Genomic DNA, 22,723 nt, shown 5'->3' with positions numbered 1-22,723 from the left:
CGCTCGGCAGGATATTTCCCCTTGTTTACATGGTGCTCAGGAACAACACAGAGGGCTGCAGAACGCATCAACATCAGAGGCCGCTGGACATATTTTATGAGCATATGGAGAACACGATGTGTGTGTTCTGTGGTAGGTAAGACTTGTTGGAAGCTCCACAGGAGTAGGGACTTTGTATGCATTACTTCACTCTGGTTGCTCTACAGCTAATACCACTTCTTTGGGACTATGGGTCACAATTGGCCTGAAAACAAATGTACAGCATCTAATATGCTGAGTTGTAGTTCAACTTTCCTTTCCCGAGGAGTAACGTTTCTTCTTGTAGAGAGCACCAATTTGGCAAGGGAGGTGATGCAATGTTCACTTGGAAAAAGTATTGCATGTCCTAACAGACTCCTCACACCTACTTGGTGCTCTCCACAAGGAGAAACAGTACCCCTTGCAACTCACATCACAGGCCTCTAACCCAGCCAACCAGAACCCTACTGTGAACTTATGAGGGCAAAAAAATCTAAAACAGCTGTATGTAGATGGGCATCTCTTTCTGAAAGGTCAGACAAGAACATATAGGGAAGTTGTCGTCCAATAGGTGGTGCTATGGAGGTATTTCTCCATCCCCTATTTCCATATACTTTTCCCAAGGAGCATTGCATGACCTATATAAGACTCCACAAGAAGAAACGTTATTACCCCAGACCCATATCACAGGCCTCTCGCCCAGCCAACCAGAACCTTACTGATGAGGGGCAAAAGCCCAAGATGGTCTGTCTGCAGATAGGTGTCTTTTTCTTCTGGAGAAGACTCTGCTTTGGCTTATATCACTGGTCATGCCGTAAGGCCTCTTGAAAGGTTGAACGCTGACTAATAGGGAAGTCACCTTCCAAGAATTAGTGCTGTGGAGACGCTTTTACTTTCCTAGGAACAAAAGTTCAGTTTATGGCCCTAGCCATGTATCTAAATTCTCTGACCAAGGCAAAGTAGCTTGTTGCCACCACCCCATCACAGAGGGCACATTACCCACTGGCACCTCAGTAGTCCATACTCCAAATTTGCAATAGACTCCTCCACGCACAATGTGCCATTGGTGTCCTATTTTATATGGCAGAGATACTTATAGGCCCCGTCGGACACCAGGAACCAGACACAACTCGTTCCTTTGCACCACCTATACCTACGGCCCTGTTTGTGTGGGTTTCCTTCAATATAACAAAACCAGAGTCTTCTTCATCAGCCTTGAATAAGTTGCACACATTTAGGAGAACACCTTTTCATTAGCTCGTCCCCCCTCATTAGTGGACTAATGGGGGACCCGCTTCTTCAAGATGTTTACACGGTGGGTCCAATCTTCTTTTTACTAATTCTACATATACGGAGATCTGACTTCAAAGCAGCCAACCAGCAGAATGTGAATCTTTATGTATAATCCTAGGCGGATATTTGTTTATTCTCTAAGCCACTTGCACTCCACCCCCCCCCCCCCTTATGAATTTTTCTTCCCGACAGCTCTGACTGTACCTCGCAGCCCCCTCAAGACTTTTCCTGTTTCTTCCTGTCTGCCATGAAAAGACCCCCATCCCCCCCTTCCTTGGGTACCAGACTGCTTCCAGCTGTTTGTCTGTAGGTCTCGGGTTACTTGGGCGCTCAGCTCCATCCAGAGCCTCATCACGACCCTGGCCGCCCTGATACCGACTCATACACACGCCCTAGAAATTAGCATTAAGATCTTCAATCTCTGCTGTAAACTATATGGATACTGCAGATCACCACAGGGGTTAATGGGACTCGAATGGACCTGGAAGCAGATATCAAGTTTTAGTAAAAATGTAAGTTTTTGAATTTGCTGTAGTTTTTGGAATTCACTTCTAAATGTATATAAGCCCCCTTGTGTGTAACTAGCGGGCGGCACCTAGCATGTGGTTTTAATAGCCACAGATCTAGGAACCATTCGTGCAGCTGTTTCTTATTGGTTTTTTGGCACAAGACTAGTGCTAATAGGAACCGCCCAATGTGACCTCGGCCCTAATGGTCACCAGAGATTTAACAGGCGACCTCAATGTAAAGTATCCAATATAGATATATTATCGTAGCGGGTAATTCAAAGTGTTTCCTAATGGGTTACGTCAACCGGACCCAGAAGGTGATTTTAGATTTAAGGACACAACAATTTTTGGGGCTTTTCATCTCCACTTTTCACAAGCCATAACTTTATTTTATTTTTCCATTGATATGGCCATAAGAGGGCTTGTTTTTTGTGTGGCAAACTGTAATTTTTTATTGGTACCACTTTGAGGTACATCGAATATATTGTATAACTTTTGTTAAAGGGTAATAAAGGTTAAAAAGGCAAAGTGAAAAAACACAAATTCTGTCTTTTGAGGTACATATGACTTTTTAAAATCACTTTTATTACATTTTCTGGAAGGCAAACTTAACAACGCATTTTGGCTCCAAATTCTTTGCTTTTTTTTAATACTGTTTGCAGTTCAGGATACAAGTGTGTTCAAGTTAATGTATGGGCTGTTACAGATGCAATGATACCAAACATGTTTTTTGTTATACTGCAGTATATTATGCCTATTCCTGCATATGACAAGCCATGGCAGAACTGTAAGTCTCTTACTGGCGTCCAGTTGCCATGGTGGCCCATCAGACCTCCATGATTTCATGACGGAGGGCCCTTCATACGTGCTGCGATCCACCCCGATTGTGACATGTAAAGGGTCAACAGCAGAGATTGGTGTTGCAGCTTAAGGGTGCCTACCCACTACAGTTCTTTTTTACTGCGAGATTCGCAGCGTTTTTTTTCTCCAGGTGTCTATGGGACTTGTTAATGTTAAAATCGTGACGCGGTAAAATCGTGATTACAGACGGCTCTTGCTTCAGATGACGCAAGCTCAACCCCTGAGGCTGTACCATCCATGTGATGTAAATATACGTCATTTCACATGAACTCCTTCCCACCCAGGATGTATGTATACATACATCCTGTGGCTAGATAGAGTTAAGGTTCCCAGGTTGTGGTACCAGAGGTAGGGGTGTGCACTGTGGTTGGGTGGAGGGCAAAATGCTCCTTTATCCTAAAATTCAGTAGTATGGATTCCACATGCATCAACAAATCCCCTCCCATCTGTGTGTGATCCACCACATCCCAACTATTGCCCCCAAAATACAACTTGTCCACACCCTAGTTAGTCTTCATGGCGACCGCAACCACCCTCTCGCCCTGACGACCTTCTAATCTGGATCCTATGCCTGGACTGGTAATTTCTCAACCTAGAAAAGTCCTACTTGACTCAAGCAGTAGTCTGCACAGGCCTGAAGCCAAAATGTCACCAGTGATGGTGCTTGAGGTGGGTGCCAAAGAAATTGTGTACCCTGCCTGGTTTTCGGCACCATCTCCCCAAAAGTTCTGTCCACATCCCCATCACTCTCACGCACTTGATTGGACGTAGAACTGGGAAAAAACTCTGGTTATAGTGTAAAGGGACAATGCCACCGCTCATGGTGATAAGAATATCCTTTGTGAGGAGAACTCTGTCCAAGCCTTCATGACCCCCATTGTCTGAGTATATGGGATATTGGGCATGGGTAATAAGTGTGGGTCACGGTGTATTAGCGCTACGTGACAACAGGGTGTTTGTGTTACACATGCAGTTGTGATGCTCTGAATTCCAGGCTCTTGTAGATACCAGCAGATCATCCCTAATAAGGAGACTCGGCCCCTGACATTCTTCCTCCAAGACCCTGCTACTGCTTATCTCCTCAGTTTGTGGTTTAACTCGATGCGCGCTCAGGAACCTGCTGCAATGTGACTAATAATGTGTATGTGTCCCACAATGGGGTCACTGGGGCCTTACACAGCTCCGCATGGCGTCATGTGTACACAAGTGTAGTGTGTTGGTTCAGAGGTGGGCAACCACAGGACCCCCCCCCCCCCCCCCATGACATGTGCACTTTACAGTAAAAGTGTCAATACTTGGTGAGTGTATGTTGCTCCCCCCCCCCCCCCCCCTTCCCCTGGTGAAGTGGCATGCTGCTATGGCAGGTATGCCCATGTAGTGAGCGCAGATACCTCATACAGCATGATATATTTAGTACTATAACACAATAGTTGGGGATGCTGGGTAAGCAGTAGAGATGCCCGTATCGCCCACTAGAGGTTATCATAAAGTTTGGGTCTTGATTAGCCAACTTATGTGATATATCGCCTATGCTGCAGGAGTGCTCCCATAAATAAGAATGAACCACCTGTATAAGGAGGAGGGATGTGATGGCACAGACATATAGGCATGCCCAGCTCTGAGGGCACTGCCATGACTGTGAGCTTATGAGAGCAACAGGATAGAGTGATATGGGGCACCATAGGTACAGATACTATGGATATAGGACACATGTGAGCGGGTGGGTGGGTGTATATATAATAATCCTCTCTTGTTTCTTCTCTCTGTCTTCTCTGTTTCTCTCTTTATCTCTGTCTCCTGTGTCTGTTGGTCTATCCTCTTGCTCTCTTCTTTCTTTCTGTCCCATCCCTTTCTTTCTCCTCTGTTTTTCTCCCTCTGTCTTACCTTTCTATCCTCTTGCTCGCTTTCTTTATCCTGTCCCTCTCTTTTTCTCTCTGTTCTCTCTCTCTCCTTCTCTCTCGCTCTTTACTCTCCCATGTTGATAACACAACCATCTGACATCTCTTACAACTAGTTGATAAGTTTTTGGTTTTTCCGATTAGTTTGTTGCAGTCATATTTAACCCAGAGGTGGAGTTTCTCCGACCGCTGTGCATAATCCATCCAGCCTGTCACCCAAGTGTGATGTTATATTATAGCCAAAGTTAGGGACCTTCCGGTTCTGTGCTGGTCCACTCCATATGGATTTGTCTGTATTTTCGTGTAAGTTTGGTGTCACTAATCTTGGTGGTGTCCGCGTGTTTACCTAACCTGCTCTGTGTGATATGATTGGCAAATCGGCTGGGGGCGGAGTTAGAGAGAGGAGGGAGAGAAGATGTAGTCCAAGGAGGATGTGCAAGCAGGAGGCTGAGGCTCAGACTCTTCTGTCTAGGCTAAGCCCGGACATCTCATTGAGCTGTGAGATGTAACCCCTCTGGGGACCTGAAGTGGGATTCAAATCCTAGAGTAGGATTTAATGGAGAATGCTGCACACTCCCCTGCTTAACTACAGAGCAGAGGGACAGGACCGACTCCGCTGCTACAAGTCGGAGGACAAGTCTGGCATGAGTCATTGACCCATGAATGTCGCTAGGTCAGCGAGGAAAGAGCGTGAAGAGTAAGAAAGGACTGTTCGTCTTTGTCTCTAAGTATCAGAGTCTCTCTCCCTAGAATCTCACATGAGATAACTGAGACTGATGACGACTGCATCTCGAGGTGATTATCTAACACAAGTATGTTGGAAGGTTAGGAGAGGAGAAGGTGTCAGTAGTATTGTACCTAAGACTGTTGCAGTGTTGTACTTGGGAAAATCAAAGTTGAAAACACAGAGGGAAAAAACTGTGTGCCTCTGGTTTTCAAACCTACACATTGACTGTGGACTCTTTATTTGGTTTCAACTACTCGTTTCTGGAAAGGGGCACTGGCGTCACGTGAACAGATGTTGTTATTTCTCGGTTAGCATGGCTGCTAACTTTTACCCTTACACATTGCCTGGAATGTGGTGAGATGAGGCGGTAAAGCCATTGTGACACACAATCGTGTTCCCTGCTGTCTCTCCCATCAAAGGTCTGACCCTGGCCGCTGCACGTGTCACAGGTCGCAGGTGGGGTGGCCCTTCTACAAACTCAAACACACCTTTGACGTCACATAAATCCAGCAGTCATCTAGCCTCATCCCCAACTAGCGGCTTCTCTCCCAAGTTATGTTACTCCTGAGCACATCATGAACATTTTACACACTGCATTATGCTATGCATAACCCTTACATAATGTCATTAACCCTTGCAAGACCTTGCTCAAACATACTGGCACCATAATAACCCTTTATGCTCGCATAGTCCTGTGAGTCCATCACCCACACCCTGGCCAGGAATTTTACCTAATGCAATAACGAGGGTTGCAGTGTGCTCATGCTCGATGGCATCATACTTACCTATGAGCATACATTCGTACGAGTGAGGGAATCCTCTCCTTTCTACACACATTCATCTATATCAGTCAGTGATGGGCGGCAGCACCGGCCTGCAGGACACATTTGGTCAAGGGTCCTCACCGCCACTGTCCACAGTTTAGCCAAGCCAGAAACCTACTGCACACTGATGGGGGACAAAAAACCCCAAACATCTGTCTGTGTATGGATTCTGGCTTGTTAAAGGGGTTGTCCCGCGGCAGCAAGTGGGTCTATACACTTCTGCATGGCCATATTAATGCACTTTGTAATGTACATTGTGCATTAATTATGAGCCATACAGAAGTTATAAAAAGTTTTATACTTACCTGCTCCGTTGCTGGCGTCCTCGTTCCCATGGAGCCGACTAATTTTCGCCCTCCGATGGCCAAATTAGCCGCGCTTGCGCAGTCCGGGTCTTCTGCAGTCTTCTATGGGGCCGCTGGTGCAGAATGCCGGCTCCGTGTAGCTCCGCCCCGTCACGTGCCGATTCCAGCCAATCAGGAGGCTGGAATCGGCAATGGACCGCACAGAAGCCCTGCGGTCCACGGAGACAGAGGATCCCGGCGGCCATCTTCAGCAGGTGAGTATGAAGACGCCGGACCGCCGGGATTCAGGTAAGCGCTGTGCGGGTTGTTTTTTTAACCCCTGCATCGGGGTTGTCTCGCGCCGAACGGGGGGGGGGGGGTTAAAAAAAAAAAAAAACCCGTTTCGGCGCGGGACAACCCCTTTAAGGCTTGTATAAAGAGTCAAACATTGGCTTGCCAGAATGCTGCCTTGCAATAAGTGGTACTGCAGAGTTATTATTCCATCTTCCTTATTTGCATATATCCAAGAGGAGCATGGATAGCCTTACAAGTCTTCTCGCTGACCACCTAGGTGCTCTCCTTAAGAAGAAACGATACCCTTTCCAACCAAGATTCATGACCATGATGCAATTAGGCAAAAAGCCAACCTCAACTCCTAGCCTGGACGGATTAGGGAGACCTCCCTCTTACACTGCCCACTACAGTGCCAATTACATGGTGCCCACATCAGCTCTTCAGTTGTAATATGGACCTTAAAACCAAGAATAGCTTCTTGCAGTCTGCAGATTATGTGTTGAATGGACCCAAAATATTAAATCATATGACAATTTTGCAACTTCCCCCACCCATAATTACTCCAGAAATGTCATAGATTCCGTAACCCTCATAAGACACTTAAGGGAATATTTATGCAAGTGTCATGTGAACCAATGTGGCGACAAATATAGTACACAGCTCCCCCGAACACTCATTGGGAAGTGGGTTAAGAAAAGGCCATACTGATACAAGGCGGGTTATAATACCAGTTCCCAGCAAGATGCAAACAACACACATTGTTACTGTCCATGGGGGTATTTGTGTAAAGGGCGGAGTTCACATTGGTTTTATGTTTATTACTATTGAGCAGTGTTTTCCAACCTTTTCAGCCTTAGGGCACCCCTGGGAAAGCATTTTTACAAGGGGGACCCCTATCAAAGGGGGCGTGGTCTGCGGCATGGCTTATCATGACCTATGATTTTTACCTTCACTATTCCGGGCACCCGACAGCCTCTAGCGCTGGCGACTTCCACATCAGCTGCCCAGCGCCACTGGGCACACTAGAGGTTGCCAGGTGAAGGAGGCGCCAAGAGCGCGAAGACTTAGGCATTGAGAGGAAGCACGATATCTTCTGAAATCAGCTGATTTAGAGATTCTTCCGCAGCTTGTGGAGAGGATTTTCAAAATCTCATCCACTTTGCTGCTACTGTAAATGCCGCGGAATCCGCCCGTGTGGACCAAGCCTAAATGGGTTTTCCATGTAGTGACCGCTTGTTTACACCGTGGTTGGAGCGTAAATGCTGCTCCGACCCCTGTGTAGTGGCTGGCACTCGTAATTACAGCCCCTGGCACACACGACTACCCGTTACTCACTCTCCGAAGACACAAGACTGGGTGTCAAGCATTTCATTGTGTGAGTTGGGCCAACCAGCCAGAGCAATGTGCGTCTGATTAAATGCCCTAGTAACAGGACAATAACATATCCAGTCTTGCCAAATGTGGAAGAAATCGTGAGGCCATTGTCTTCTGAATAAAGACATTTTTTAGAAGGGAGGAGAAGCTGAAACACTGCAAGACGTTGTGTAAGAGGAAAAGGTCAGTTGGAGTCCCAGAACTTGGTGCTGCCTTACAATGTACAGTAAGCTTTTGAGCCAGGGCTTTTTCCTAATGGGAAAGGGTCTGAACTTCACCGGTAATCACAAAAAGAGAGATCGAAATAGGCAAAAGTATGTGCACCCCTTGTAATTAATTAGTGTGTCGATTTGTCCATGAAGAAGAAATAGTACCCCTCCCAACAAACTCATTCACTTTCCAAGTGATGCTGTCATAGGAGGCCATCGCTATCATCACAGTCCTATCCTCTGATTGCCATGAGGGTTAACGGTAACTGATATTATTGTGAGTTGGACACCTCTAAGAGCAACAGCTTAGCTGCAAAGAACTGTCCAGTTGGCTTATTGAGCAGGGCCACTGAGTGCACAATGCCAAGTGTCTGCTGGTATGGTGTAAAGGACATCAGCAATGGATGTGATTGCACTTCTCTGCAGTGATCATACATCATTGTCTAGCAGCTAGATGAGTAGTTCTGCATTTGAGGAATGGTAAGAGAATGCATGCAATAAATTCCCAATCTGTTTGCATTATGGAGACATGCAAAGGAACCTTAAAGGGGTTGTTTCACATCAGACTTATCACCTATCAATAGGATAGGTGATAAAAGTCTGAACAGTGGAGGAGTCTCAACACTGAGACCCCCATTGATCCAAAGAACGGGGTGTCGTGACCCCTTTCCTCCTTACTGCCGGCTCCCTGCATCCCCCACAGTGAGAAGGAGATTGAATGTAACCCCCCAGAATCCAGAGGAGAGAAAGGAGCTACGATCTGCAGAGAGGGAGAGATCAATTGCTGGTGCTGCTTTTAAGGCCCATGTGCTACAGGTTATGTAATCAGAGACTCTTGTACTCTTCAGCGACAAACTGTAAGTGAGATCGGCTCTAATCCGGATCATAAGTGTGCACACTAGTACAGACTCACAACAGGCCTGTTGTATAGGGAAACGCTGCAGCAATTTCTAGTTAATGGTTATGAACACAGACATAATGGAATACATCACTGTTAGAGATGAGCGAACGTGTTCGGCCCCGCCCCTTTTCGCCCGAACACCGAACTTTGCGAGGACTTCCGTGCTCGGGCGAAAAAAGTTCGGGGGTCGCCGTGGCAGCGCGGGGGGGTGCGGCGGGGAGTGGAGGGGAGAGGGAGAGAGAGAGAGGGCTCCCCCCTGTTCCCCGCTGCTGCCGCCCGCGCCGCCGCGCCTCTCCCCGCCCCCCGGCGCCCCCCGAATCTTTACGCGTGAACACTGAAGTTCTCGGAAAAGCCGGTGTTCGGGTGCGTAAGTCCTCGTTAAGAACACGTTCGCTCATCTCTAATCACTGTGCATCTTGGGACTATGCTGCATGTAGTTATAACACGTTCATAGGACTTGTTCAAAAGGACTGTGTACGGCTTCCCGTGTTCCACAATTACCAGTCTGGCGCTTGCAAACGTCATTCATATTGTTTTGATTTCTTGCTTGTAGTAGGTAACGGACACGGAAATGAGTTACTGCGTACGGCATTAAGTAACCATAGAGTGAAACTCCGATTATTTGTTTGTTTACCACCAGTTACTCTTATTGCTACTTGCACTCATACCGGTATAATCATCATTTCTGTATTTAGAAATAAAATGTATACTTTTCTTAACTCCATCGTATTCTGAAACCTGCGTTGCACCCCACCTCCTTCCTGTGACGGTCGCGCATGCACCGTGCTACTCCATTAATCTTCAACAGGACTACTGGATATAGTTGAGCTCTTGTACTCACGTATTTCTGGCAGTCCCATTGAAATGAATGGAGCGGTACCGTTCATGTGCGACTAATGCTCCATTCAATTTCCACGTTGCTGTAGGTGGGTGCAGCAGTGATGAGAATCGGACATGGAACCCCCATTCTCGGGATTGGTGGGGGTCTCAGTGGTGAGCTAAAAGTCCATTATGAGACAACCCATTTCATCACCCAACACCAGAGCCTACCTTACTAATACTCCTGTCTATGTACGGATATGGATCCTGCACTGCCATGTCATAAAATATAGTAGAAAAGCAGAGGAGTGGAGGTTGTTAAAGCTGCAAACTGGGTGTGAATGGGGAAACATCTACGGTTTTGAGATGTCCCGGGGCACATACTTTGGCCATGTAATGTAGAAAGACGGATGATCTTATTCTATGTCAATGCATCATGTCACTTTCTCTCTGTATGAAGTTACTAACCCCCCTCTAAGTTCCATTCTTCGTCAGTCTACATGGGGTCCTTGTGATATAAATGGCTCTTTGTATTCCTGGGTCCTCTCCAAAGAGCAAAGTCTGCCTAATAATAACCATGAGATCGGGAACACCATAGTGCTAACATCTGTCTCCGCAAGCACGGATGGGTCACAGCTGTATTCCTATGGCTGCCATGGCACGGACCAGGACTGTTACACCTGTATGAAGGTGACAGCTTCACAGGGTGTCAGGTGTATAAAATGTCTGGCATCGAAAGATGTAACGTCCTGGCTGGGAAGGGACTCCTACAAATAGACAAACGTAGCCAGTGGCATCTACAGCGGGAGTCTGCTATGTAGACAGCCGGCCTCCCTGTACAAGAGTGGGGATTAGTGAGAACACCGATCCCCACTGTTGAAGCCTTACATGCCGCCATCAATGTTGATCGCTGTATGTAAAGGATTCACATGGGAAGCCGTTACCTCTGTGATGTCATCTCCCTGCCGCGATGGAATCATGGAGAGATAATGGGTAAACATGTCAACCGGACACTAGACAATGGTGTTCAGGTCTGCCATGGCCTATGTTAGCTAACAATAGCCATAATACAGTGCAGTACAGAAGTACTGCAGTGTATTATCATAGCTTTACAGGTTTTTGTCCCATACAGGGTTATAAATAACTGTACAAAACATAAATAGTAATAAAAAAAACTTTTTTGTGCATTTTCTACTCTTGGTTTATAAAACTTTATATTTTACGAAAACCCACATGTGGAATCATTGTATCCATAACTACCTGTACAACACATTGAACACACTATTCATCCTGCAAGCAAAAAACTTAAAATAAAACTAAAAAAACGGAGCCAAAATGTTTATTTTGTTTACTTGGTCTCTTAAAAAATGCAGTAAAAGTGATTAAAAGTGCCGGATGTACCCCAATATGGTACCAATATAGACCTATAGCTCGGCTCACAAAAATCAAGCCTTCATAATGCTCCGTCGATAGAAAAATAAACAAGTTATGGGAGTTTGAACGCAGCGATACAAAAAACAATTAATTTCCCCAAAAAGGGTTTTTCGTTTTGGAAAAACCTAAAAAACGATTATATAACTTTTTGGTATTGTTGGAATTGTACCGTCGGAAGAAAAAATGCCATCTTATGGCCATGTCGACGGAAAAATAAAAATATGTTATGGCTTTTGAAACGTGGAGATGAAAATCCACCAAGAATCATTGTGTCTCTATGGCAAAAATAGTTTGATTCAGTAAGGGGTTAAACAAGAGCCCATCATAACGATCAGCGCTCATTTCATGTCAACTCAGGTAGCCTCTTATATGGAGATTTGTCGCTGTCGGCAGCACATCCCTGTTCATGTGGGAAAGTAACTTTTCCATAGACTTTCATTGGCAATTTTGTCCAATGCTGCGATTTTATTATTTTATTTTTTAACACAAAATACCCCAATTTAATGGGTCCATATTCCGCGAGTAGAAAAAAAATGTGGACTCCATACAGACAGATATGACCCCCGTGTCAGTAGGCCGCTACTCTGATAGTCTCCAGGATGAAATTGTAATCCTAAATTAAGATTTTTAACAAAGGTTTTTACTAATAATTGTGTTTTTTCTTTGTTTTGTTTCCTTCAGATGACTGGAAGATGACGTGATCTGCACATGCGCATAGTCGATGATTAATGTTTACATACTTTATATAAGGTCAGTATCTCTCTTTATGTGGTCAGAGGGAGGAGCAAACACTATGACACAGCTCCTCCCTCTTGTCTGTGTCACCCTATAGTGGGAGAAGCAAACCTATCACATAGCTCCTTCCTCCTGTCTGTGTCACCCTGCAGTAGGAGGGGAAGACTCCATATCACAGAGCTCCTCCCTCCTATAGTGTTACCCTATGGTGGGAGGAGCAAACACAGGTCACCAAGCGTATGCCCCTCTCAGAAAGTCATCCCCTATTCTGTGTGCCACTCCATTCACTTCAATAGGACCACCAAGATAGCCAAGTTCAAGCACTCAGCTATTTCCGGTGGTCCCATTGAAGCGAATGGAGAGGTGATGCGCATGCGCAGCCACTGCTGTCAAAGCTTCTGGACGTGCCAGGGGTGAAGTCTCCGGATCAGTGGGGGTCTCAGCGGTCAAACCCCCACCGGTCAGCAAGTTATTCTGTGAATTTAAGAGAGAGTCAGTTAGCCAAAGCAAAATCCGTAGACTCCAAGTGGCCCTTGGCTGATTTGAACTCCGGACCCCAGGGCCACAGGGATATTCCGTGATCACCCTTGGATATTTAAGGTGTAAAAAGCGTTCTCAGGCAATAGTAATGACTTCATCGTGACCCTGTGTTTGCTGGGTTTGGCGGTATAATGTGACCTATATCCTACCGCCATATCCATATAAGCTGGGCCTTGGGGTAACCTTCCTCTTGCTCTGTCTAGGGATTACGAGTAGTCTGGACCCCAGGCTGGAATGTATCAGGGAGTGGGGGGGCGTCTGGGAGATGTCTGTCTGCTCCAGGGTGTTGAAATAACCCATTTAGTGTCATTCCTCCCCAACTCCTGGTTTCCTCTTTAATCTCATGCCAGAGGGAGGGAAGTGCCGAGTCTGCTCCCTGTCACTGAGGAGGAATGAGGGTTTGGGGCTACATTCTTAACCCCTCACCTCCCTGTGAGAGTAACGTTTAAAAGTGTTCTTGTTTCTGGCAAGTTATTCCATATTACACTGGCCTAAATGTGCTCCAGTATTCTATGTTCATTCATTCGAGTGAATGAGACCTAGCTCATGGATCTCTTATTCTAGCAATTGGAGGGGATCCCAGCACATGAACCCACACTAAAGATATGTTCTGGCTTGTCTCAATAGCGTGTTACTGGACATTCATTCATTCATTCAAGTATCCAGTGTATTATATGTCCAAGCTAGTTTGTCAAAAGTGAAGTGCTCAATGGTATGCCAATTCCCTAATAGGGATGTATTAATAGAGAATGCCGTCTCACAAGGACCTTGGTGTCTAAAGGGATCCTGTTGACCCTCTGCCACATAAGACTATGCCAGTACTATAAATTGTAGGGGCCCTGCAACAGATTTTGCATTGGGGCCCCTGAGTTTCACGTTACTCCTCCATTCACTAGTAATTATGAGTTATGGCTGTTGGTAATCCAACATCTATTAGGGTACAGGAAGCACTATTATTTTTGCATGTTGGGCCCTTTTGTCTTCAGGGCCCTTGTGTTTTTGACAACTTTCCTGTCTTTAGCTAATGGGTGGTATATGAGTATGGTTAAAAAAAAGACCTACAGTGTATGTCCACCAAGTTCAACCAAGGGATGGAAGAAGACGTGGATAAGGGAAGTGGCCAAACTCTAGAATCCCGATCATTTTTCTTTCTCCCCCCCCCCCCCTCCCATAAAGCGTGAGCTAATCCGCCCCAAAAAAGGCAAACACTTCCCTCCTGCTCCCAAATGGCGATCATATAGATTGACTTTCAGAGCCGAATTCTATACATTTCCATAAGTGTTGCTGTTTTTTTTGTTAGTCATCTAAGCCCTCAGCTGTGTCTGCTATCACCGACTCCTAGGATGACTCCACATAGACACAGTCTATAAGGTGGAGAAGTCTTTGGAGATTAAACCTTTCCCTCCAGACAGAAAGAGCGCCCGCTCTTACCTTCTAAGAAAGTTTTACATAGAACAGCTTTTCACTATATTTTGTGTTTTGGCCATTTATATACTTGATCCAGTCAGTCATGTCTCACGTAGGAACCTTTCATGCGAGTGGAATTTGGCTGCAGGACGCACCACAACACGCAGAAAATTCCACACCGAAATCCTGAAAGTTTCTTGCGGATTCTGATGCAGAATTAAAAATGGTGGTAATTCCACATTAAAATCCTCAATCAGTCAATCAGACTTTAGTGTGGATTTCCACAGCGACGGCATCTGCCAAATTCTGTCCCATTCTGTCCTGTGTGATAGGTCACTTTTCAGCTTTCCCCATAGCTAAATTATTAGATCTTTGCTCTCCTTTGTGCCTTTTGTAACTCACTGGCATCCTTTATATGAACTGGTGCCCAGAACTGATCTGCATATTCCAGACGAGACCGCACCAAGGCTTGGTGAAGTGGTAATATTATGTTCTTATCCTGCAAGCCCAATGCCTATTTTCATACACGACTTTATTCTGCTGGCTTTAGAAGCAGCTGATTGACATTGTGCTGTTGTAGTCTATGATCTACAAGTACACCCAGATCCTTGTCTGTAAGTGATTCTCCCAGTTTTAAGGCCATTTTATACTGCACAAAAAGTTCTTATTAGATCGCGTGGTTCACACAATAATCGACAGGTGTAAACTTGTGTAGAGAAATAACGATACAAACCCAAAATCATTGTTGTTCACCTGCTGCTAGGTTTCATCTAAACAGGCAGTGGTTCATCTATGAACGACTGCCTGTTTATTGTGAATTGAGGCGGGCGGCCAGAAGTGATTTCTGTGTGAAAGCTCAGGAGTGATCATCGCTGGGATGGCTGTTGGGTATTTAAGCGCCCAACAGTCGTGCCGTGTAAAAGGGCCTTAACTCCTGCTAATATATATGGTACATGCAGATAATTCCAATTGAACCTCATTTGCCACATGGATACCCAAACACTGAAGGGGGCAGATTTACTATTGAAATGTAACAGTTTTCTGGTGCAATTTGCATGGCATGTGAGTGCAATGCAATATTTTTTCACGCTCCGATAGGAAAGAACGGGCGATTTCTCACAGCGGAATCGCCCCCAAAACAGGACATGCTGCGATTTTTCGATCTTGCTCGGTACAAGCAAAAGAAAATCGCTCATATAAAATAATCCATTGAAAATAACGGATTATTGCAACGCGCAAATTTTGTGCATCTCACAATTGTACAGAACTTGCGTTACTATCGCCCGTGCAACCTAAACATTCTAAACAGGGACACCTCAATGTCTATAAGCTACTATACATATGCCATTAACCTGCCCAAGCCAAACATCCCCTTTGTTCCCATTGTATTCCCTTTATATACTCAATGCAGTTATTCTTAAAGGGGTTTTCCAGGACTAAAATAAAATTGTCGGGGGAGAGAATGGTGAAAATTTTAAAAAGGAATACTCTCCTCTCAGATGCCTTTCCCACCCCAGTTCAGCGCAGCCTCCCCAATTCCCGCCATTCCAATCCCTGAAGAAGCTGCAGTAGTCATGTGCAACTCACTGTGCACATGTGATCACCCAGCCAATCACAGGCTTCGGTGGTGATACTGCCATGAATGGCATGTGGTCACTGAAGCCTATGTGAGCTCTGCACCATATAGTGGTCATATAGCGCTGCATTGTCCAACAGGACTATATAGTGAACAAATAATTACGCCATAGAGTAACTGATTAATAACACAATATAGAGCTAAATGAGACGGTCATAGATTAATTACATTTGCCAATAAGGAAAAATTTGCAGTGGATGGACCATGCAAGATGAGTGGTGAAAGCCCCCAGGATATTATGGGAGGCTCCATTGTTATCGCCCCTTTTCTCATGTCCTAATCGGTCTCTGCTTCGTCGCCCCGTGACTATTCATTTAGAGTATGACATTCCTTATGGCTTAACTTTTCATTTCAGCTTTTCTGACTATTCTCCTCTTGGATCTGTCTTGTAATTACAAGGATTTGAGTTATATAAGGGATGTCCTAGGTCTCCCCTAACCTGACTTATTCCCTCTGGGCTGTAAGGGAAAGAGGCGTAATTGGCGGGAATCCATGCAGCAGCCAGAGTGGGATAGAAATGTTTATTTATAGAGAAAATTAATTCCATATAAGGGGGCCGGGACAGAGAGAAGAGACTGGTGGAGGCAGAGGGGTCAGCACACAGCCTTGTTTCACTTATGTGAACATGATAATAATGCTGTGTTGTTAGCGGAAATATATTTTCCTTATACATGATCTGATATGTGTCCCAGATGTCCTGTGTTTTAAGAATATTATGTATTCTACAGTATAGCAGAAATCTATGGACATGAACATAACTACTAGAATACTGCCCCCCTATGTGCAAGAATATAACTACTATAATACTGCCCCCTATGTACAAGAATATAACTACTAGAATACTGCCCCCTCTGTACAAGAATATAACTACTATAATACTGCCCCCTATGTACAAGAATATAACTACTAGAATACTGCCCCCTATGTACAAGAATATAACTACTACAATACTGCCTCCTATGTACAAGAATATAACTACTATAATACTGCCCCCTATGTACAAGAATAGAACTACTATAATACTGCCTCCTATGTACAAGAATATAACTACTATAATACTACCTCCTATGTACAAGAATATAACTACTATAATACTATCCCCTATGTATAAGAATATAACTACTATAATACTGCCCCCTATGTACAAGAGTATAACTACTATAATACTGCCTCCTATATACAAGAATATAACTACTATAATACTGCCTCCTATGTACAAGAATATAACTACTATAATACTGCCTCCTATGTACAAGAATATAACTACTATAATACTGCCTCCTATGTACAAGAATATAACTACTATAATACTGCCTCCTATGTACAAGAATATAACTACTATAATACTGCTCCCTATGTACAAGAATATAACTACTATAATACTGACCCCTATGTACAAGAATATAACTACTATAATACTGCCTCCTATGTACAAGAATATAACTACTATAATACTGCCCTCTATGTACAAGAATATAACTGCTATAATACTGCCCACTATGTACAAGAGAATAACTACTATAATACTTTTTCCTATGTACAACAATATAACTACTATAATACTGCCCCCCTAAGTACAAGAATAGAACTACTATAATACTGCCCCCTATGTACAAGAATAGAACTACTATAATACTGCCTCCTATGTACAAGAATATAACTACTATAATACTGCCCCTTATGTACAAGAATATAACTACTATAATACTGCCCCCTATGTACAAGAATATAACTACTATAATACTGCCCTCTATGTACAGGAATATAACTACTATAATACTGCCCCCTATGTACAAGAATATAACTACTATAATACTGCCCCCTATGTACAAGAATATAACTACTATAATACTGCCCCCTATGTACAAGAATATAACTACTATAATACTGCCCCCTATGTACAAGAATATAACTACTATAATACTGCCCCCTATGTACAAGAATATAACTACTATAATACTGCTCCTATGTACAAGAATATAACTACTATAATACTGCCCCCTATGTACAAGAATATAACTACTATAATACTGCCCCCTATGTACAAGAATATAACTACTATAATACTGCCCCCTATGTACAAGAATATAACTACTATAATACTGCCCCCTATGTACAAGAATATAACTACTATAATACTGCCCCCTATGTACAAGAATATAACTACTATAATACTGCCCCCTATGTACAAGAATAGAACTACTATAATACTGCCCCCTATGTACAAGAATAGAACTACTATAATATTGCCCCCTATGTACAAGAATATAACTACTATAATACTGCCGCCTATGTACAAGAATATAACTACTAGAATACTGCCCCCTATGTACAAGAATAGAACTCTTATAATACTGCCCCCTAATGGCCGAAATATGCATCTGTAGATAGAGCAATTTGACATGCGAATCTCTGGTTTGTGTGTAGCTGAGGGCGCTGACATAACTTATCATGAGCTGGGAGTGATTCTCTACATGAGTAGACATCTGATAGCTGCTTAGCACAGCTGATAAATGGTGATGTTATCCTGTAATTAGGCAGAATGTTCCTCTCATTAGCGGTTATTTCACCCTTAGCATTCGCACACCATAATTTCAGTTTGTTACTTTTTCCACACGGAGGATCGCAGTGTTTTCTTTGTTTATGTCATGTCTGCAGGCTTTTTGGAGTGACTATTGGCTGGACATCTCCATGGCCTGTACATGCTCTGCAGGGGCATAACTAGAAGGTTGGCGGGGCATCTGCCCCCCGCACACTACTATTACCAGTGTCCTGATATACTCCATATGTAGAGTCACATATGTTCCTGAGAGATCCCTACTGCCCGGTTCACACCAGTATCAGAAGTCAATGGCGCACATCAGTGATGTGTACAAAAATATTCTATACACCCACCTAGAGCATGGTGCCACCCGTTGTGCCCCCTCTGCCTACATTATATTCTATAAAGAAGCTGCACCGGCTGGATGCGCACCCACATTGCAACTCAGAATTAACAAATTGTATGGGCTCTGTTGTATAGTGTATGTTTTATGGCCATAACTATGTGTGGGCACTGATCTACTGCTGTATATGGTTACAGCTGTGGCTGGTACTGTATTGTTTGGTCATTCTTGTGATTGGCACTGCTGTGTGTTGTATGGTCAGTGCTGATGTTTTGAATACAGTATATCATGTGGGTAATGCTGCATATTGTCTGGATGGTGCTCTACATTGTATGTTGACAACTATGGCTGGCACTATACCACATACAAGCACGTTTAGTTTCCCAACCTCAGTATGGGCACTGTTTGTATGAACCTACAGTATGTATGCATGTATGGGCACCAATGAGTGTGTTGGTATGATTACTGCTATATATTATAGTGGCAAAGCTGTGGCGGGAACAGAATAGCTCGGGCACTGTTGTGGTTGGCAGCATGTGTTATATTGGCACTGTTGTATATTGAATGGATATTGCTACGACTCTTGTATGTTTGGTGTATCAGCTCCGTTGTGGCTGGTACTATTTATGATAGCATGGGCACATTTGTATATTGTTCAGGTACGCAGTTTGTGGGAGGTCAGGAAATTTGGGAGCAAACTAAAACCAGAGTAGGACTTGGCTGCGTATGGCAGTATTATTTATTAATTAAATTGCCGTATTAGGGCGCCTACCCACTAGCTATATTTTTTTCTTGGGATGCGAGAGCGAGTGAAAACGCAAGCCTCGCAGCGCTAAGAAAACTCTGTGATATCGCTCAATGTTTTAAAAGGGGTCGGCGGCAGCAGCGCCAGCCCCATTGAAAACCTAGGGAGTACATCGCGGACTTCTACCACAGCTGTGACCGCTATGGCAGGGGATTCCTTTATCCCCATGGGGAGCCATTCACTGAATGGCTGAGAGCTGCCTGTGATTGGCTGAGCCCTGTGACCAATCACAGGCAGTGCTCAGCTTTCGTTCAATGGCTGAGCACTGTGATTGGCTGAGCGCTCAGCCAATGAGACCAGCACTTTATGGGGCTGGGGATTTTTCAATCCCTGGCCTCCAGAAGACGACTGCCGGGACGAAGAGAAGAGCCTGGATGGCTCTTCTAGGTGAGTAACATTTTTTTTTTTTTTTTTTTTTACTTTTTTTCTTTTTTCAGCTAGGGATGATTTTCAGGAAAGGGCTTATATTTCAAGCCTTTCCCCGAAAATCATCGCTGCATGGGTTGCCTGCTACCCACTGCTTTCAATTGGGCCGCAGCAGCGCCAGCCCCATTGAAAGCAATAGGATAGCATCGCTGACTTCTGCCACAGCTGTGGTAGAAGTCCGCAATGTACTCCCCATGATTTCATTGGGGCTAGTGCTGCTGCCCCTGGCCCCATTTAAGACAATGAGCGATAACGCAGATTTTTCTCTGCGCTGTGATGCTTGAGTCTAAAAATCGCAAGTGAGTATGAAACCATTGAAAATCATTGGTTTTCACTCGCTCTCGCATCGCAAGAGAACAGATGGCTAAGTGCGTAGGAGCCCTAACTGTGGGCTTTTCATGAGAGCATGATTTGGATCCTGCATAATATTTGGGTAACGTGGTGGTAGTATATGGCAGTCTTATCGTGTCACCGTATGGTGGTGGTATTTGGGCTCATTAAGGTAATATTATACGGATACTGTATGTTACATGGTCTTAGTATTTTAGCATTTTCTGGTGGCACTATGTGGGCTGGTTATAAAGGTATCTTGGCACTGTATGATGGTATTATGTGGGCTATATATGGTAGAATTATTTTGGCAATTTATTATAGTATTAGGTGGGCTGGCACTATACGGTAATGTGAACTGGATGGACACTTGTTTTTTTTCCAGCCTAGCACACTATGTTAAATGAACATTATATGGTAGTATTATCTTGTCACTATATGGTAATGTTAGTTGAATAGTATATGGCAGTATTATCTTGGCACTATATGGTAATGTTAGTTGAATAGTATATGGTAGTATTATCTTAGCACCATATGATAATGTCAGTTGAATAGTATATGGTAGTATTATCTTGGCACTATATGATAATGTCAGTTGAATAGTATATGGTAGTATTATCTTGGCACTATATGGTAATGTTAGTTGAATAGTATATGGTAGTATTATCTTGTCACTATATGGTAATGTTAGTTGAATAGTATATGGTAGTATTATCTTAGCACCATATGGTAATGTTAGTTGAATAGTATATGGTAGTATTATCTTGGCACCATATGGTAATGTTAGTTGAATAGTATATGGTAGTATTATCTTGGCACTATATGGTAATGTTAGTTGAATAGTATATGGTAGTATTATCTTGGCACTATATGATAATGTCAGTTGAATAGTATATGGTAGTATTATCTTGGCACCATATGGTAATGTTAGTTGAATAGTATATGGTAGTATTATCTTGGCACCATATGGTAATGTCAGTTGAATAGTATATGGTAGTATTATCTTGGCACTATATGATAATGTCAGTTGAATAGTATATGGTAGTATTATCTTGGCACTATATGATAATGTCAGTTGAATAGTATATGGTAGTATTATCTTGGCACTATATGATAATGTCAGTTGAATAGTATATGGTAGTATTATCTTGGCACCATATGGTAATGTTAGTTGAATAGTATATGGTAGTATTATCTTAGCACCATATGGTAATGTTAGTTGAATAGTATATGGTGGTATTATCTTGGCACTATATGGTAATGTTAGATGAACAGTACAAGGTAGTAATATCTTGGCACCATATGGTAATGTTAGTTGAATAGTATATGGTAGTATTATCTTGGCACTATATGGTAATGTTAGTTGAATAGTATATGGTAGTATTATCTTGGCACTATATGGTAATGTTAGTTGAATAGTATATGGTAGTATTATCTTGGCACTATATGGTACTGTTAGAGGAATAGTATATGGTAGTATTATCTTAGCACCATATGGTAATGTTAGTTGAATAGTATATGGTGGTATTATCTTGGCACTAATATGGTAATGTTAGATGAATAGTATATGGAAGTATTAGGTGGGCTGTATTATAGCAGTATTACTTTGGCACTATATGAGATGAATTGTCTACAGATGGCAGGCGGGGGCACAACATTTCTTGATGTCCAGAATCTCATTTCTTTTTAATTAAAACCAGCCCTGTATGTAGGGGCGCTGCTATTATGTTGGCCGTTTAACCCTTTCCTCTGGGTAAATTAGTTTAGCAGGAACGTTTTCCTTGCGCTACATTAGAAGATTGATGTATTCTGGCCCCCTAGGACTTCCAGTTTCTCTATCGCATCAGAAAAGCATTGTGGAGCGTCTAAACAGTTCCTCTAACTGCCCCAGAGCCGGTGTCTTCTGAGCCGCTGCAGGATGCTGTTTACACGCACTGATTGATCATCCGACAAGCTTTCCTGTGTTTTTTTTTTTTTTTGCAATTAGTGGTAAATTTGAAAACTTCCCTTTACCTATCACCGGACCACCCAAACTCCCTGCGAGGTCCTGCCAGGCGTCTGGACAAGTTATTGGCTTAGCTGAATGATAGAATGCAAGCCATGTACATGGAACAAAGGAGAATTCTTGCAGAAGCGGCAAGGGCTTGGGCTGCCCTCACATGGGCGAGAGTTGTGTGTTGAGACGCACAAATTTCACACAAGTATGAACCCCATTCTTGTGATCGCTTCCTCCCTGAATTGATGCCAGGCAGTTTTGACATAAAAACGCCTCACATCCGCAGGGAATTCGCATGGTGGGGAGCGTGATATGGGCCGTAATGCATGGCCCCATATCGCACTCGCCCGTGTGAAGTTTGCCTTATTCACACAAACGCATTCGTGCAGCGCAAAATTTCCAAGCACGAAAGGCAGTAAATCGAAGCCGTTGTTTTCAATGGGTTCAGTCACGCGCGTTTATTGTGTGCGCTCTTCGGTCGTGCAAAAAGAAACCCAGTATGCCGTATTTTGGTGCGT

At 43.7% G+C, this 22,723-nt stretch overlaps 1 protein-coding gene across 2 annotated transcripts in view; it reads left to right on the top strand.

Annotated features, from left to right (window-relative positions):
- KANK2 (KN motif and ankyrin repeat domains 2) overlaps positions 1–22,723 on the top strand; it is a 65,834-nt gene that overhangs the window by 15,703 nt on the left and 27,408 nt on the right. For both annotated transcript variants that reach the window (XM_066593618.1, XM_066593616.1), the window contains exon 2: positions 12,127–12,195. The gene's annotated coding sequence lies outside the window, so the exon portion shown is untranslated. The remainder of the gene's footprint in view (positions 1–12,126; positions 12,196–22,723) is intronic.

This window comes from Eleutherodactylus coqui, chromosome 2 (assembly GCF_035609145.1).
Source record: "Eleutherodactylus coqui strain aEleCoq1 chromosome 2, aEleCoq1.hap1, whole genome shotgun sequence".
NCBI lineage: Eukaryota > Metazoa > Chordata > Amphibia > Anura > Eleutherodactylidae > Eleutherodactylus > Eleutherodactylus coqui.
This window is presented reverse-complemented; position numbering and strand designations above follow the sequence as displayed.